Source organism: Doryrhamphus excisus, chromosome 15, assembly GCF_030265055.1.
Source record: "Doryrhamphus excisus isolate RoL2022-K1 chromosome 15, RoL_Dexc_1.0, whole genome shotgun sequence".
NCBI classification, from domain to species: Eukaryota; Metazoa; Chordata; class Actinopteri; order Syngnathiformes; family Syngnathidae; genus Doryrhamphus; species Doryrhamphus excisus.
Window position 1 is genome coordinate 18,258,404 of NC_080480.1, and position 18,503 is coordinate 18,276,906.

The following is an 18,503-nucleotide window of genomic DNA, read 5'->3' on the forward strand; positions in this document are numbered from 1 at the left end:
CTTTTCATCTGGGCCAAATTCTACGGGATTAAAAGAGCAACTTGTCTCGCTTTGAGCAAAGTCCACATTATTGATGAAGCAAAAGTTAATTAGCCATCAAGACGATTAAGAAAGATGGTCTTTATGGTTGGGACCTTAAGGACGGAATATCATTTATATGGAAATGTTATCGCTTGTGGGAAAACCAAACAAGCGGGTTTACAGACCTTTACGGATCTAGCTCACGGTGGCGGGGAGCCGGGAGTCGGCCTCCGACGGACAGACAGGAAGCAGACGGGAGAAGGCGGGATTGGGATTAGATCAAACCTCGCTTTACAAACACCCCAGTTTTCATCAAAATGCTGCCTCGGTTTTCAAACTCGCGGCCGTCATGCGCACGGACGCTACAAAGCCACACCGCGGCTTTCATATGCTTTTTTCCGACAGTATCACAAAATATGACCCGGTTTTGGTGCGGCCTGCAGATGGCGCCCACATTGGGACGCCAAGGTCCAGATGGTTGGATGTCGGGGGGGGGGGGGGGGGGTGAAGATGACTGTTGAATGACAAAAGAACCACTTTGGCTCCTTGTTGGAGGGCAGCAGGGTGAGAGCGCGGGCAGCTGGGGCACCGGGGGCTGGGGCGGTCGGCCTGCGAAGGTGACATGTGCTCTCGCTCTGTCCCGGGGTCCCACCCGGGGGCCTGCTGTGATTTTTGTGTTTAGCGTACATGGACAGAGAAAGTGAAGAAAGCAGGGACTGCAGTGGCATGGAGGGGGCAGGATTGGGGGCGGGGTGAGGATGAAGATGCTCTACGAGCATCGACGGGATATCTTACTTGGAATACTGGTCCTCCGGCTTGAGGCGACGCCCACGTGCACACGTACGGGTGCACGCCGTCAGCGAGGAGAGATAATGACAGCGGTCAAGTCGCGAGCCCGTCATGTCGGCTCCTGCGGGGAAATGATTACCGCGACGCGGCGCCGACAATCAGCGGCGCCGTAATCCCATTTTTCACAGCGACCTCAAACGGTGGCGTGTCACATTGTGTTTGGCGCACGCCATCAAGAACTGGATTTAGATATGCTAAGTATCCGCCAGGAGAAGGTACACTTCTGAATGAGGAGGCGGGCAATGTGCTGCTCCACGGGTTCGGTGGGATGCAGGCGGGGGGTGTTGCTGAAATGGCGAGCTCCTCTCCAAGTGGAACAGATGGCGGGAAACTAAGAGCGGAGCTTTGCTTTATCGCCCGTGTGGCGCCACTTTTTTTTTTTTTTTTACTTCAAATGTTATCGTGCAGGATGCACACCACGCTTAAGCTAATGAGTGGGGGGCTGGGTGGGGGGGGGGTCGCTTTGTCTTCCTCTTTAGTTCTTCCGCTCCCTCCCACCGGCGCATTCTCCCACAAGCCCACGCTCGCAGCGGAAGCCTGGAAGCCTCGCCATTATGTAAGCGTGCACGACTGACACAAACGCCGCAGCGCTTTGAAACAAAAACACAGAGAAGCACAACACAGGAAGCAAACATGGCCGCCCGCGGGAGCTAAATTTAGCAGCGTCCACCCAAAGGACCGGAGGCACCGAGTTTGGGTCAGAAATCCCGTAATTGCCCCACTCGGGGAAATTCAATTTACACTCCTCCTCCTGTGAGTGTCCTTCTTTCCTACTTTGGCTTCGAGTTGTTTACTGAGGCCCCCGCCGCCCCTCCGCCCCCACGGGGCCGAGCCGACCCGTGTGTGCATCCAGGGAGCAGCGCAAATGCAAGCGTCTCCAGCAGTCATTATTTATGCGGGAACGCCCTTGGGGAGTCTTTGACTTGTTTGCAGAGTCGGATCATGACGGCTGCGAGTAAATGAGCCGCTCCCTTCCAATTTGTCCCGGACCCCCAAGCTTTGGGGCGCCACCACGCGCCGTTACCTTGCCACTGTGTGTGTTTGTGTGGTGCGGTGTGGACTGCTGGGAACCGCCCCCCCAACTGCAGACGCAGAGGTCCTGCGGGTGGCTGGGGGCTGAGCGCCGCCGTGACCGAATGACGAGGGTGGCGGTCAGAGATTCTCGATGGCAAGGAGCGGACCACGGTCATGTGACGTGATTTGGTATTTTAAGGATCCTGAACACGGACCTTCAAAACTCCAAGGAATGAAGAACTAATAGAAATATGACAATACGTGTATTGAAATTACTCATTTCCTTTCTACTTCGCTACACGCTACGCTCTCTACGTGCATGCTAGCCCCGCCCGACACCATGAGTGTCCCAGACCTAGCATCCACAACGCCAAAGGAGAAATCTTCATCCAACACGAGATGCTGCTGTAGACTTGGTATCCTGATGGCAGCGTTTGGGCTAAAACGGTACAGAGGCGAAGACGCGGGATTAACGGCGGGGGGCACATCAGTGATGGGACGGTCTAACGAGGGAGGAAACATTATCCCGGCTACGCTGGGTCCGGCTCTCGGCCGGGATTCTACAGGTCCCTGCCGTATTGGCTCAGCGCACACGCTGATCCGTGTAATCCCTCAGGCCCGCCTCCTGCGGAGAAGAACCTCCTTCATCTTCTCTGGGAACATCTCCTGCTCTCACGTCCGGCACCGGGGGTGCGCCCCCCCTCAAATCCAAACTCAGACTCAAAAGACGGCGCCGTGAAGAGATTTGCTTGCTGACAGACCCCCCCCCCCCCCCCCAACACACCTCACCCCCCCCCCCCAGCCTTTTTTCCCTACTTGTGTTTGAATGTGAATGAGCTGCTGAGTCATCAAGCTGAAACTTCCTCACCAGCCCAGACAAACAATCCTTCCACCTCCTCCTTCACGTTGCCCTTGAGAAGCAAATTACACCAGACGCTCCATCATCATCATCATCACCATCATCATCATCATCATCATCCCAGTGAGTCACAACACGACCGCGCCCCACCCGAGAGCACCGCCACGGGAACGCCGCACCACATTTGCCTATTTCACCGCCTTTATCGTGTCTCTGCTTCCTACCTGTGGGTGCCAGGGGTCAAGGGTCGAAGGTTCCAGGCCGCACGGGAAGCGGGAAGTCCAACTCGAGTTGTCCGTGTCCGAGTCACTGCAGTAACAAACACACAGGGTGCTGACATTAATGCATCATCATCATCATCACACTGAGCGTGGTGTAAACAGAATAATAGCAGTGTTATAGGGGTGTTATTTCATGTCTGCAGGGCTCTAAATGGAAAAAAAAAACATATTTTGAAAATAAACAAGTTTTATGAAAAAATTCACTGATGGTGGAGTCTGGAACCAATTAACCGCCACAAACGAGGGAAGCCATTTTGGTGTAGTCATGTGACCTTTGACCTCAGCTGAAAATCAGTAGGATTGTGGCCGACATGTAGCAAGAATCCATGGTTTCATTTGTCAACGCGTGCTTGGAGGTCAGGCCTTGAAGGTCAGGCCTTCTGATCGACCCAGCTCAGCGCTTAACAGACGTTGGCCCCCCCCATCCATTTTCTACCGAGTGTGGAGGTATGCTGGAGCCTATCCCAGCTGTCCTGGGTACACCCTGGACTGGTGGCCAGCCAATCCCAGGGCACATATAAACAAACAACCATTCACACTCACATTCATACCTATGGATAATTTAGAGTGGCTAATGAAGCTAAGGAAGGAAACCCACGCACGGGGAGAACATGCAAACTCCACACAGAGATGCCCAAGGTGGGAATCGAACCCAGGTCTTCTCATTCCCTGACTGTTTGGCTTACATGCTAACCACACCAAACAAGAGCGTGCGTGTGCGTGTCCTGCAGAGGTCGAGTGCAGCATCGAGCACGGACACCTCATAAAGCGCATCCTGAGTGCGACTTAACAAGCTTAACATGAGCAAGTACACGGACGGAGACAAGTGGGGGTGGAGAGGTCACGCACACGCACACGCACACGCACACGCACACACACACAAACACAAACACACAATGCATGGCGATGAAGATGAAGAAATGCACTTAAAGGTTGATTTTACTACTGATGGACCGAGCCCCCCACCCCCAGAGGTCACCATGTTATGCGCGCCCCCACCTTGACGTGCACGTAATAATAATAATAATAATAATAATAACCAATTTTCATTGGTTTCCCGGCGTTGCTGCCTGACATTTGGGTGCAGGCTGATCTTCACAGTGCGTTTGAGGCGCCTTCAAGCCGCGCCTTCAAAGCGCTCATTTGCATAAAGGGCCGGCGGTGCGGCGTTAAGGCAAACAACATGCTAATTGTTCCTCGGAGGCTCGGTTACCACGGAGACCATGCGGTCATATACTGTATCAGTATAGTACTACTGTAGTACCAGTGAAGAAGAAGACAAGCAAGGGGCGTGGCCGGCAGGGTGGCACGGTGCCAGCTGGCACGGCCCGGCCGGGTGGGTGGGTGCCGGCTGCTGGCGGCGTCACGTTCAGGTGGCATCTGGGCCGCCGGTAGCAGAAGCAGTAAAAGTGACTCACTACATTAATGATGGCGCTCTGCAAGCTGTCGCTGCGCATTACACACCCATTATTCCTCGCACCAAGGACCCCCGTCCCCCCCAACCCCCCCTCCCCGAACACACATGTCACCGCATGTCTGGCCAGCCACTGGATGACTGATTCTCTCCATTTCCAGCCTTCCTTTCATCGCCACGGCCGGCAACATCCCCCCCCCCCCCCCCATACACACCTTCCAGACAGCATTTGTTCGATGCTGCCGCCCTCTGCAGCCAAGTGGAATCAATCTGCAGGGGACGTCATGTGTGGGCACCAACATGCTGCATCTCAAATGGAATACTTCCTTAAGTGCACTTCAATAAGTACACTGTGTACTTCCTGAGTGTGTTCTTTTCTCCACTTTTTAAGAGGGATTTGCAAGCACTCATTGCCGGGAGCATGATCACCAACACTTGCATGGGCCCACAAAATATCAGCCCCCCCGGGGGGCGTCGCCACAGTGAGGTGAAGAGGCAGCTGAGCTGGTAGAGCTGAAAGAGTTGGTAGAGGCGGTGGCACTGATAGAGCCGGTAGAGCTGATGGCGCTCACATAAAAAAATCCAGCCAATCACAGATGGGATTGGTAGGGGGAGGAGCCAGTCAGCGCTCTGCCACTGGAGCGTACCCCCACCTTAACATCCGGGTACAGCCAGTGTACCTCGTGTTGCTGCACTTTGCTGGTCTAAGTGTGAAAGCACGCGGCGCCAGACTTCCCAGACTTCCCAGACTTCCCAGACTTCCCACAAGTCCAAACCCGGCGTAAATCAGCAAAATGTTGGGATTGCTGCGCCTCCTTCATGATTGGGCTTCAAGGTGGGACGCAACGGTCACAATGGCAGGAGTGGCGCCAATCAAAGGGGATTGTAAGGTGCCGAAGACAGCATGGTCAATTAGCAGCCTCATTTGCATACGGAACACCAGGCTCCTCCGACGCTTTAGATCATTAACGAGAGGAAATGTGGCTAAGTAAATAAAAGCAGGCCTTTGCTGTGGAAATGAGAAGAATGACTGAGTGGTAATGAGCACGGCAAACCTCCTCATCATCTTCATCATTATCATGGGCGTGCCCGTACGTGCACGCCCAAAGCGTGTGGCGTTAGTTCAAATAACTTCTTGCATCATCGCTTCCTGTCACATGCCATCCAATGCAACATTCCGCCTTGTCAAAGATAACGCTGATGTTTGATTGACGCTGCGTGTACTGGGGGGGCTCCTGCATGGTTGGGTTGTACGATACGTTGGGTTGTACGATACGTTGGGTTGTACGATACGTTGGGTTGTACGATACGTTGGGTTGTACGATACGTTGGGTTGTACGATACGTTGGGTTGTACGAAAAGCGTGACAACGTGTTCGAAAGAGTTAGAATGAGCAGTAGGTTAGTATGCGGTTTCGAACACAACCCATGATTTCCCATGACAAGATGTCCATGGGGGCTTCGGGAAGAAACGGATGAAAGCCGAGGTACCAGCGTACGAGGTACCAGCGTACGAGGTACCAGCGTACGAGGTACCAGCGTACGAGGTACCAGCGTACGAGGTACCAGCGTACGAGGTACCAGCGTACGAGGTACCAGCGTACGAGGAGCAGCGCTCAGACTGGGAGGACGTTCAATCAATCCCAGAGAAACGGAGTCAGACGTGGAAAGACATCAGCATCAGGAAGTACTTGTGTTCCCATCCTGAGAACCGACCAAGAAACCACAATTAGAAGATACACTCCTTGGCAGAGGTAACAAAGCCCGAAGCCCCGCCCCCACGCCGCCTGCCAACAACTCATCTTATCTGTTCCGCCGGCCTGCTTCCCGAATTCCCCCTCGAGGCTTTGACTTGGGTGAGCTTCAAAGCCAAGCGCTTCCTGTGCGGACGGAGCGCTTGCCTTGGCGGTGGCGCCGTCGGGGCCGCCGCTCTCCGCCGCTAATCCACGGCGCTGGCCTCCCAAACAAAGCGTAAACAGAAAGATGAGGCGTCCAATTAAAGTGCAATTGTCTTCAGGAGTCAAGAAGGTTGTGGTTCCGCTCGAGTGTGTCCAAAGGCAGACGAGTGCTAATTAGCATGCGCTCTTAGCGCCACAGCATTTACGCCTCGGCCCCCGTCGTTAACGTGCACGCTCCTCCTCTGACCTCTGCTGCTAAAAAAAAAAATACTCGCCGGCTCGCTCCGTGCTGCAGAAGCCTCCAGCGGCTACTCCATGCACAACAACGTGCATTTAATCACCGTTACCATGGCGATCAGCACAGAACCCTATCATAATCACTTTCATCCTAAGTGGGGGGGGGCAAAGGTCGCGGTGGAAAGAAGAACACGCAGCTATTTTAGACAACGTGCACACGTATGCAGTGTACACAGTGTACTTAGTGTACTTAGTGAAGTGCACTGAAGGAAGGGCAGAGCCAGGGTCAAAGAGACAGCAGGGGGGCTGCTGCCACCTGCTGGTGGGGAGGGTGCGGGTAGCCCGTGCGTGGAGTTGGGGCAGTGCTGGCTCAAGGGGTGGGGCAAAAGGTTGATGGTTCCAACCTCGCTCCCTCCAGTGCCGCCCACACCGGCGTGTGAACGGGAAGGAATGTTCGGCGACTTCTCGTCGTCTCGCGATGAATCGATGGATCACGTGACCGATGCGATGATGTTGCACGGCTAAAACTCATCAACTTTAAAGTCTGGAAAACGCAAGCACACACACGCACTCACATGGGGGGGGGGGGGCTGATGTGCTGGGAGGGGGTCCGCAGCAGACTGACTGTTTATTATTGTCTTTGGCCCACTTAACGGTGACAGTAACAGAATGAGATGGCGGCAGAGGCGAGCGCCATTAATCATGTCGGCGAGGGCCCGTGCGCGCGTCATGTGATGCACACTAAGTGATTTCCCGCCTGATGGGGAGTGGGCGTCTCTTCACGGCCGGACCTCAAATGTTCTGACACCTGGTGCCAGCCTCTGTTAGCGGCAGACCTCAACACGGGTCAGAACTGTTTAGGAGCCCAAATGTCACCAAGAGGGTGGGGGCCGAGGGAGGCGTCGTTAGCGGGAGGGCCCCATCTCATTCGCCGCCTAGCGTTAGCAGTAGCATTTGATCATTCGGGTCCGACAGCCTCCGTCTGTCAGTTGTCAGTCTGCGTGAGGCGCACAGACGCCACGGAACCTCGCCGGCGGCGCCGTGCGCTTGATTGACAGCTGTGTCTCTAAAAGGTATCGCTGACAGATGTGCTGCAGCAGCTGCCCACCCCCGCGTGGGTCCCCCATTCGCCATATTGGACGCTTCCATCCGGGAGGTAAAGGGAAGGACATGAGACGAGGGGGTTCATGACAGGGCGTGGCTAAGTTGAGCTGAGGGGTGCCGGCCGCGGGTCCTCGGGGACGGCCCATCACGGCCGCCGTGGCTGGCGTGGTGGCCTTTCCGGGGCTGGAGCGGCGCTCGGATGGAGGGAAGTCCCACTGCGCTCCTCATAGACGGGAAGACGGGAGATCTACGAGGACCTGCCAGGCGCTCTCCGTGTGGTTGCCATGGAAACAGCTGTGCGCGCTACAGTATCGCTGGCAGAAAGGTAACTTGATTTTCTTAACTGGCCTGAGCGGCACTACAGTCAACAGTGGCTACACTGCACTACGTGGAGTACTACGAAGACCGCTACGTTACCTTTGAACCACCATGGACCACCGTGGACCAACATGGACCCCAGTGCCATGGCTACCATTGGTACCGTACAGCCCCATTGGTACCGCTGACTGTGTGGTGTCATTTCCTTTGTTTGCGGACTTTGGGGTTTGGGGTCCAGAAGACCGGATCCATCCGGCGGGGTCACATTGCTAACCGTGATGCAAAACCGGCCCGCGTATGAAAGCCGCTTCCTCCCCTGCCGCATCCGAGCGTGTCATCAGCGACAGCGGATCAGAACGCTCACAGCGCCTCAGGTACCTGCTGGAATTTTGACACCCCCGCCCCTCCTCTTCCTCTCCTATTGCCTTGGCTCATTCCCAAGCAACAGATTGCTGCTGTCGCTGGAGTAACGGCTCACAGATGGAGCGGCATCACTTCCTGAGGAGCCTGACAGGATCAATCCAGGGGCTCGTTCGCTCGCAGTCAATTAAGCCGTGTTAGTTCTGACAGGAGCCACGGGCCAAATAACAGCCGTCAGCGTCGAGCACGGAAAATATTGTGACCAAACACGGCAGAGAAAAAAGCGCTCCCGTGTAGTGTACGGGAGGGGGGGTCTGGGGGGGGCCCAGCGCGCCGTGATGCGGAGTGACGGCCCAACCTGAGCAACACTTTAATTAGTTTGAAAACATAAAGCGCCCCGGGTGATTTGATGGAAGCCAAAACGAGCTCTAATCATGACCTTCATCGATTGTGAAAGCCACATTTAGTCCGTCTGCACCACTTCTACTCTGGGCAGCTTTTATTTTGAAACCCCGCTGCCATGGCTTCCTCCTTCTGTTGCCTCATCCAGATCCGTCTCACGGGGGGGCAGCGGTCTCAAGTAAGGAAGCCCGGACCGGCTGCAAGGCACAACCCGCCCAAATATGAGCCGGGTTTAACGTGGGGGCACGTCTCCATGGCTGCCCCGGATGGCCCCAGGTGAGGCTAGGAACGTAGCTTGACCGCACCTCACCTGGGGGCCGCCCTCCGGATCCAGGCCCGGCTGAGGGGCGGCCTTGGAGCCAACTGAGACGGCGGCTGGTGCGTTTCCATAATAAGCCAAATGAGTGAAGTGAAGACAATAAAAGCCTGGGCGGCGGGGGCTGGGCGGCGGGGGCTGGGCGGCGCCACCTACTGAGAGACGAGGTGGAGACGCTGGCTTTGAAGCCTCGGGAAAGACAGTGCAACTCTTTGATTAGGACATGGAGGTGGGTTGCCGTGGGCGATGGACTGAAAACACTTGGCATCTGCTTGCAGGACCACACGCACACACACACACGGGCACGCGCACGTGCACGTGCACGCTCCCTCCCCGGCTGAGGCGGGCTTTACCCCGGGCATCATTACAGACACGGCGCGTCCCTCCTTTGAAGGGTTATCAAGGCTCCTCATTAAAGATGTCCCTGGCTTTCTTAGTGATGTGGGCCTCCACTGGGTCTAATGGAGCCCTCTAATTAGTTTGCAAACTCATTAGAGTGGCGGGCAATTAAATGTCCTTCCTTCTGAGTAGTTCACAACAGGACAAAGGCGTCCCGGGGGCCGTCAGGAAAGCCACAGACAATGGCACCCCCACAGGCGGCAAGACGCTCAGCCTGACAAAAACAACCATTGTATCGACTTTGCCTTATCTTATCTTACCTTATCTTATCTTATCTTAAGAAACGGTCCAGTGGATGCAGACAGGCTAATTATGCTAATTAGACGATGTCGTCATCTGCCCCCCCCGTGGGAAGACGATGCGTGGTGCGTATGAGGAAGGATGTTTGCTATCATTTAAAAACACAAAAAGAAAAAATAGCATTATCACATTAGCGCTGTGGTAGCGGCCCCCGGGGGCTCCCAGGAGGCCCCTACACTAAAACCCAGACAAGATCTTCTGTGGCCGAGGCCGGCCGCCATGTTGGCAGACATGTTGAAGCTGAACAGAGTGATGGTATCGTATTCACGGCTCAGATGCGTTGCCCTCGGGGAAAGATGGCGGAGGGGGGGAGGGGGGGGGGGGGGCGTTAGACGCCATCGCCAGCATGTGACTCGTCTGAACATTCAAGAAATGAAGATGAGAAAGTGCATGGCATGGAGTTTTAAATTCCATACGGGCGCCAGCATTGGCCACCAGGAACCACGTAAACCGAAACGTTCCGAAGACAGGAAGCCATTTTTGTAGTGTAAATGATCCATGTGATAAGAAAAGGTGACTTGCCATACATCAGGGAACATACACCAAAAATACCACAACATATGAATAATACTGTAGTATTAAGTCGGAATGAACTGAATGGAACGACGATGACGATGACGATGACGTCATGAGCGCGAGCCTGCTAGCATGCTATGCGGCGGCGTTCCTGCAGCTTCCCAAAGCACAAACCAGTCAATTTGTCATCCAGTGAAGAGGTTGAACCTTTAATTAAAGTGGAGAGCCGCCCGCCGTCGGGGCCCGGCTAAATGTCACATGATAAATAACAGCGGAGGATGTGAAGCGCTCCCTGGGAGCTTCCTTCACTCGGGGGGATAAAGGTCACACACATTAGCGCGTAACTGCGTATCAATATGTTAAATAGGTTCAATTGTGTACATTGATGGAATGAGCTGATTGCTGGTGATGATACTCGCTGGAGTCGTGTCAGCCATTACGTTCACAAACGCCATCGCCCACCGACGCCATTAGCAACAATTGGCTAATTACGGCCATTCCTCCTCTGATCTCCGCGAGCATCGTCTTGGAAGGCTTCACCTCCTCCTTTCATTCCCATCAGACCCGGCGGCACGCCTGCCAATCAAACGTCGACACGCTCGGCAGACACTTCATTAGGAACACCTGGCCAAAACTTTCACGGGGCGTTCCCTCCAAGTTGAGTATTAGAAAGCAGTACAAATAAAAACGATCCACAAAAACAAAATAAAATCCAAAGTACAGTTTAACTCTAGAGCCCCCAAGACACAAAATAGCACCCCTATAGTCCCATTCTAGTAGACACAACAGAGCAAATACGACATGCTAGACAAAATAAACACACGTTAGCAGTAGCTTTCTTGGAGACAGCGTACTTCCTCGGCTTTCCACTCATTAGCCGTTACTAATAGCAAAGGTCAACATAGCGATGGAGGGCTGGATGGAGACCATCTAGCTACTGCTTTTATTGGACTGATATGAAAGCATATATTGCTCTTCTCAACGAGCAGCGGGTCCCCGTGTGAAATCACGGGACAACAGAAGTATGGAAATGGCCGACCAAGGTGGGTTCCTCGTGCCGCCATTCATCAGGCGCGTGAAGCCCAAAGCCTCGCGTGTCTCGTGCTGCTAGCAAGATGAATTACACTCATTTGCCGCGAACAGGAAACAACGTTTTTAATTTGCTACGCGTCCTAAGAATGTGGAGTGACTTCCACTTCCACAGGTTGATTTTTTTTTTTTTCCAAATGCTGGACTTTTCCTACTTTGGCGAATGCGTCGTCATGCCACGCGCTCGCCGTGCACGAGCTCATTAAAGTCTGACAGCCGCGATGGTCGCCACATTTGGCGTTACGTCACATGCACGCCGTCATTTATCATCTTTTTGCCTTCATAAGCCGCTCGATATTAGCAAATGGAATTGGGCTTTTTTTTCCTGCTCTCTCCTTGCAAACTTTGGTGAGAAATGATGGTCTCCATGCTTGACGAGACAAAGCAGGACCAGCAGATCAATGAAAAGCAAATGAAAGCAAATTGAATCTATTAAGCCACCCCCCCATCAAGGCAATTAATGAGGGGGGGCAAAGAGGTGCTGGCTCATTAAGCCCGATGGAGGAGCGCTCGGCTAACATGACAAAGCAACATGTAGCACGGATGCTAATGGATGCCAACACCGTATCATGTTACATCATACACATTCACAGGCCGTCAACAGGTGGCGCCATCGCCCGTAAAGGAACACTACTTCATCATCCACAAGCCTTCTGCCAAAACTCCCAAAAGCACAAAGGCTTGTTGTTGTTGTTATTATTATTATTATTATTATTATTATTACACCAAGAACTATGTATGACATCACCACAGCGGCTAGCCAAAGGTAGCGCTACATATTGGAGCTTTTTGACTTCCTGTCTATGTCGCTATGGGAAATCAACGCACAGGAAGGAAGTTCCCTAAATACTGACATCAATCTTCGATACTTCCTGTTTTGTGTACCCTGCGGTGCCCCCTTTATGACATCATACGCCCCGCCTCCTGAAACCCACTGCCACCAGTAGGTTGCGGTCCTGTGGGAAACACCGATTGCGTGCGTGTGTGTGTGTGAACAGCTGCATGCCAGAGCAACGGGTGGCGCCGCGAGCCCGACTGCCAATCAGAAGCAAGAAGAAAGCCGTTTGAGGAGGAAACGGGAATAAAATTCCTAAAGAGAGGATTCAAATTTGACGCCTTGCCACAAGTCAACTCTTTCATTTTATTCAACTGAAACCAAGTCCGATCCCCCCGGCCCCGGCACTGTGCCGTGTGAGGGTGATGGAGCCACCACCTGGAGACCGATGGCATGCTAACGACACCACGGCTGCTTTGATTGGAAACATTGTCGACTTTAATTGGCGGGGCTCTGCAATCAGAAACCGACACAGGGGGACTGAGGGAGGGGGGTGGGGGGGTCATCAGTCAGCCTGGAGAAATGACTGAGCAAGAGTGATGATGATGATGATGATGGAAACGGCATCATCCGGGAAGGGCTGCCGGGAGGAGTTTGGTGCGGAAGAATGAGGAAAAAGAGCTAAGAAGCAGTCAAGGAGCGAGCGTGGCACTGACGCCCCCCCAAACGTGGCGAGATCAGCGGTGGCCGTGATGAAGCGGATGATTGGCTAATGAACGGCGGCCAACGCTAATAGGACATATCTGAAGTGCGGAGAAACCAAGTGGTGTCATAGATCACCTCTTTAACCCGCTTTAATCACGCCGCTCTAATTGTATTAGCTCGCTTATCAGGCCTTTTACGACGCCGCTCATTGCCCATTCCGCTCACGCCCACGCTGATACCGGGGGCGTGGCGCCCGCTCCGTACTCGCGGCTGCCAAGTCCCGCTTGTCGGGGGCGCAGTCAAACATGACCTGGACAAGGTACGACGTGTCGCTGCCAAAACAAGCCACGTGGAGTCAGGCTTTTGTTTTGAAAGCGCACCCAGCCGCGTCTTTAACGCTCCCGTTTTCACACGCCAATCAAACACGCGCTTAGCGTGTTAGCAGCCGAAGCTCATCCTTCAGTTCCACGCAGGACAGCATCGCTTCCAGAAAAACAGGAAGTATGAAAGACTGAATAGGAAGAGTATGACAAACGTATTGAATATGAACCCCCACTCTGCTTTGTGTTGCCGCAGCTAGTGCGGCCCGGCAACATCGGCATCGCTTGGAAAGTTGACGGCGGAAGAGAAGAAGTCATCACCACATCAAAGAGTCAAGTCTTTACCCGCATAAAAGGCTGACTTTCAGTCTTTTAGCGGCGACGGGAGAAAAAGTCGAAGGCGTGGAAAAGCCTGCGTGGCATTCCGCGAGCGTCCAAACGGCGGCGTTCACCTTCTTCCTACCTTTCCCTCAGGCGCTCGCCGGGATCCGCGGGAAGTAAAGAAGGGTTTGCCGGCAGCGTTAAGATTCCTGAGATTGAAGAGAGCGACGCCGCGACTCGGCGAGAGGAAGGCGAGCGAAACAAAGGCCAAGTGAAGGTTTGATTGACAGCCTTTCAACACAAGGTCACTCATCCTTTATTTATTTGACTCTTTTTGTGATCCTCCTTAAAGACGGCACGGAGCGCGGCGTGTTCCGTGAAATGAATTATGAATGGCGGACGCTCCGCTCAGGTGTCGACATCGGCGAGGATGCCGAAGAGCGGCGGCGTGGAATCAACGCCACAAGGTCAAAACCATCTCGGGGCTTGAGACTGGCGAACGCCCGGCAAAGGGGGACGCCGCTTCACGTCACTTCCTGTCCCTGTGTTAAGTTCAGGAGCAGCAAAACGACGCTGATGTGTCACGTGACCTCTGACATGACATCATGAATGATTTATTGCCGTTAACCGGAATATTTTGGTAGTGAGGAACCTGATTACAACCTTCTAAATATGCTTTCTAACATTAGAGCCCTCCAGACATGATATAGCACCCCTAAAGCCACCTTCACGCTCATGTGCCCCAATACAGGCGACATAAATAAGACTTGGCTAACTTCCTTGTTGTTCCTTTTTACTTCCTGTTGTGTACAGCACTTCCTGCAGTGGCTATTGTCTCATCAATGTCATGTTACTGACACCTAGTGACCAGTGTAGAATACTACATATCAATACCTAGTGACCAGTGTAGAATACTACATATCAATACTACATATTGGCCCCATTGGCGAGATATTACTCTACATTCAATTATTGTGGCAGCCCGCCACTAATACATTTGGGCTGCCACAGATACATTTGCTGCTATTGTTACTTATTATATTTTGTCATATTTGGCACTACCTGTTGGACCCGGCTCATAAACACATCACGGGACCGCCTGTGAATGCAGCGTGCTGTGCAGTAACACGCCTCGCTAGGTGGGCGGTATTCCACATCTGCTCATCAATGTAGTAAGATAAACACGATACGCACACAGGTACACAGGTACCGCCACAGATAGATCGCGGTCCTTCGGGACACTACTTTTGGAGGTTGCAATTGTGCTGCCACACACACACACACACACACACACACACACGCACGCTTCCGGGTGCCGTAGCAGCTTCCCGCACATACGCTGCCTGCGGAGCATCCCGGAGACGAACCCAGCAGGACGTCACTTTGTCCTGCGAGCGTTTAATCAGCGACAGAAAACACACAAAGCGGCGCGAAGCAACGTATCGGCTAAGTGCGTTGCCATGGAGACTAATATCCTCACAACTAAAGACATGCCGAGTGGCATTTAGGAAACAAGTGAGGCCCATTGTGGCGGCGGCGGCAGACATAACGAGCTGGCGCGTAACGAGCCCGAGTGTCAACAACAACATTGTGTCGGTGTCGCTGCCGGGTTGAACCTGCGCGCTGTCAAACACGCCATTGTTAGAGGACGCTGTCCAAGCAGCGGGACACGGGCGACGTGCTTCCCGTTCATTAGGGACGCCACATCGCCGCGTGACGCATTTATCACCACCGCGACTGCTGCTCTTCGCCACAATGGAAGTCATGTTTCGTTACTGAGGATTCCTGTTGTGCCGTTGCGTCAACTTCCTGTCTTTATTAGCCGCAAGCCGCCATGAACGCGTGTCAGACGACAAGACTTCAGACACGACGTAAAACAGATCCAGGAGATCCAAGTCAGACTGGATTAGACAGACTTTGAATTCATTCACTCCTCAGTAGCACGGCATGCTGGGTAAGCTACACCTGGAGATACATCACAGCCGCCCTGGGCCAGATTGATGCAAACATGGCTGCCAACGTACCACTCAATGGCCAGCAACAAGGGCTAAGGGTGCCATGTTGATGGCTGGCCACTAGTTGGCGACAGTGGAGTTCTTTAGGTTCCTGTTGGAGGTCTCCACCGGTACCGGAGCAGACCTTCTCCAGGCTGAAGGTGATGAACTTTTAACTGATGAAGGTGCTCCGCCGTGGGATAATGTGCAGCAGTGAATCGGCGCCATAAAGAGAAATAAAGCCGTAAAGCGCCGCTCAGAGGTGACCTTTATTTTGACGAGGTGCCGCGTGACACGCCGCAAATTAGCCCAACATCAACACTCGGGGAATTTACGCCCCTGCCGCCGCTTGACCTCCACGGCGTGAGCCATGCGCGGCAAACAGATGATGGCTAACGAGCGAAACTGTGATGCGGATCTCGTGAGCCTCACGGCCGCCGCCGTTGATCACGCGAGCGTCCGTAGACGGCGTGGATGGCGTGGCGTCGGGGGCTTGTGCTTATCACCGCAACATCAAGTCACCTTGTTCCCCTGCTTTGCTTCTAATCAGACTCCCCAGCAGCGCCATCTCGGGCTGATACCGACACAATTAACGCCGCGATCTATGGCGGCGTGGCCCGCATGCTAATTGGCTAACGGCGCCGCCCGCACGTGCGTGGACCGCTGCTTCCTGGGGAAGGAAGAGGAACAAAGTGCGGGGCGGACACACACACACGCGTCGCCGTGGAGGCGAGTGTTTTATCAGTTTGGAGGGAAAGGTGACGCTATTGACACGCCGCAGCCCGACTAAGCCACTTCACGCCCCGATCGATGGGGGGGCCACTCCACTCCAAGAGCCTTTCCCCTGCCTGGGCTTACTGGGCGGACTCGCGCGGTACCTTCAGTCCGCGGCTCAATAAAACCTCAGCACAAGCACAACTCTTGTGCTCTCTGTTGGTTGGGGCTTTTAGCTCGTTGGGGCTTTTAGCTCGTTGGGGCTTTTAGCTCGTTGGGGCTGCTCACTCATGGCAGGGATCTGTGGCCGCGGGTTCGAGCCCAGCGGTGCTTTTCTTGTGTCCTTCCTGAGGGTCTGCACTTGAACGCCACCTCAATATCCTTTCACTCCCGCAACGATAAGACCTCCTGTCTGCACTCGGTTTTTTCCCTTATCGCCATGCGACACCCCCGGCTGGATTCTTTCCGGAAGGCATTGAGAATTCCCCTCGTCCGCTGCCGGCGGGAAGGAGTCACCTGGACTGATGTGATCGGGACGTCCCGTGTGAGCAATGGCAGCCTTTAGATGAGAGCGTTCCCGCTAAAAGCCTTCAGCGGAGCGGCCATCTCATCCCGCTTCCTGCCCCGCAAGGTCCTGTCGGCGGGGGGGGGTTCAAGGGTAAAATAAATCAGCCGTGACGTGTCCCCTCGTTGCTACGTGGGCCGCAGAGGTCTGCTGTCGATGGCGGGAACTCCGCCTGAGACACCTCCCGGTGTGTGTGGGGCGGGATCGCATTAACAGCCTGACTCATTACATTAACAGCGGCGGTGACAACATGAATAATGTCACCGCCGCGGCGGGGGGCGCGGGTGGGTGGGGCGGCAGGGGGGTTGGCAGGCTGACACATAAATCCTTAAATGTCCGTACGACAAGCACAAACACTGACGCAGAAGGAATACTCTACCAGGCGTTCCCGTGCAAAGCTAGCCCTGGCTAATGTTAGCATTTGCCAAAACTAATTAACATACTCCAAAAACTGAACATACAATGCTAGTTTTGGCTAATGTTAGCACTGGCTAATGTCAGCATTTCCCAGAAGTAATTAACATACTATAAAATGTTTACTTACAATGCTAGTGTTTGCTAATGTTAGCACTGGCTAATGTTAGCATTTGCAAAAAGTTCTTAACATACTATAAAATGTTAATATACAATGCTAGCGTTGGCAAATTTTAGCACTGGCTAATGTTAGCATTTCCCAAAAGTAATTAACATACTGCAAAATATTAACATACAATGCTAGTTTTGGCTAATGTTAGCACTGGCTAATGTTAGCATTTCCCAAAAGTTAACATACTATAAAATGTTAACATACAATGCTAGTTTTTGGCTAATGTTAGCATTTACCAAAGGTAATTAACATACTATAAATTGTTAACATACAATGCTAGTGTTGGCTAAGTTAGTGTTTGTAATTCATATTCTCCAAAAATTATGCCGCTAAACCTAGCATTGCTAATACTAACCCTGGCTAAAAGTAATTAATGTACCGCAATACGAGCGAATGTTTGTGTTAGCTAAAAGTAACCTACTCGAAAAAGTAGGTGAAGCTAGGTTAGCTGATGTGACAAAGGAGGAAACTGTTAGCAAACGGTAAAAAGTTAGCATGTAAGATGCTAAACGTTTCTATTGAATATTAGTATGAAACGTGTGTCGTGTTCACAGACTGTCGTGAATCTGTCCCGTGACCTTTGACACATCTTTTCCTCTTGTCAAATCAAGACACCCCCCCAACCCCCACCCCCGGCCCCCCAAAAGTGCGTCATGGCTGCGTGCCCTCCATTGTTATGAGTCGCTTGTGGCAGCTCCGACTGGATCAGCACAATTTGGAGATTCTTTAAAAGCTGAATCTCGCCAAACCCCCCCTACCCCCCCCACCACCTCTCCGGAACCTTCCTCCAAACAACCTGCCCCCCAGCTCCCCACGCCCCCCCACCTGGGGATTCTTCACCAAGCGAGGCTGGGAAGGTCAATAAAAGCAAAGCATGCCAGATCCTCTGACTGACACATCAAAAGTTCCCTCGGCGCCGCCCAACACGCCGTCATCCTCGCCGTCTTAGCAATTTGGACCGGTCCGAGGGGAGCCCCCCCCCCCCCGCTAATCCCCGCCCCCGTTAGCGGGCTTGATAAATCTCTGATTAGCAGAGCAACGTCTCATCGGCTCATCCAGCCCGACATTCCTGGAGGAAAGTCTTTTTAGGTTTTTTGCTTTCTTCTTCCTCGGGCTGCCGTCCTTTTGTCTCCTCTTGCTGTTGTTG

The 18,503-nt window shown here is 53.3% G+C and overlaps 1 protein-coding gene across 8 annotated transcripts in view; it reads right to left on the reverse strand.

The window, feature by feature from the left end:
* The window catches only part of LOC131102883 (RNA binding protein fox-1 homolog 3-like), a 247,406-nt gene that overhangs the window by 210,778 nt on the left and 18,125 nt on the right, over window positions 1–18,503 (reverse strand). For all 8 annotated transcript variants that reach the window (XM_058048547.1, XM_058048548.1, XM_058048540.1 and 5 more), the window contains exon 3: window positions 2,968–3,052. The gene's annotated coding sequence lies outside the window, so the exon portion shown is untranslated. The remainder of the gene's footprint in view (window positions 1–2,967; window positions 3,053–18,503) is intronic.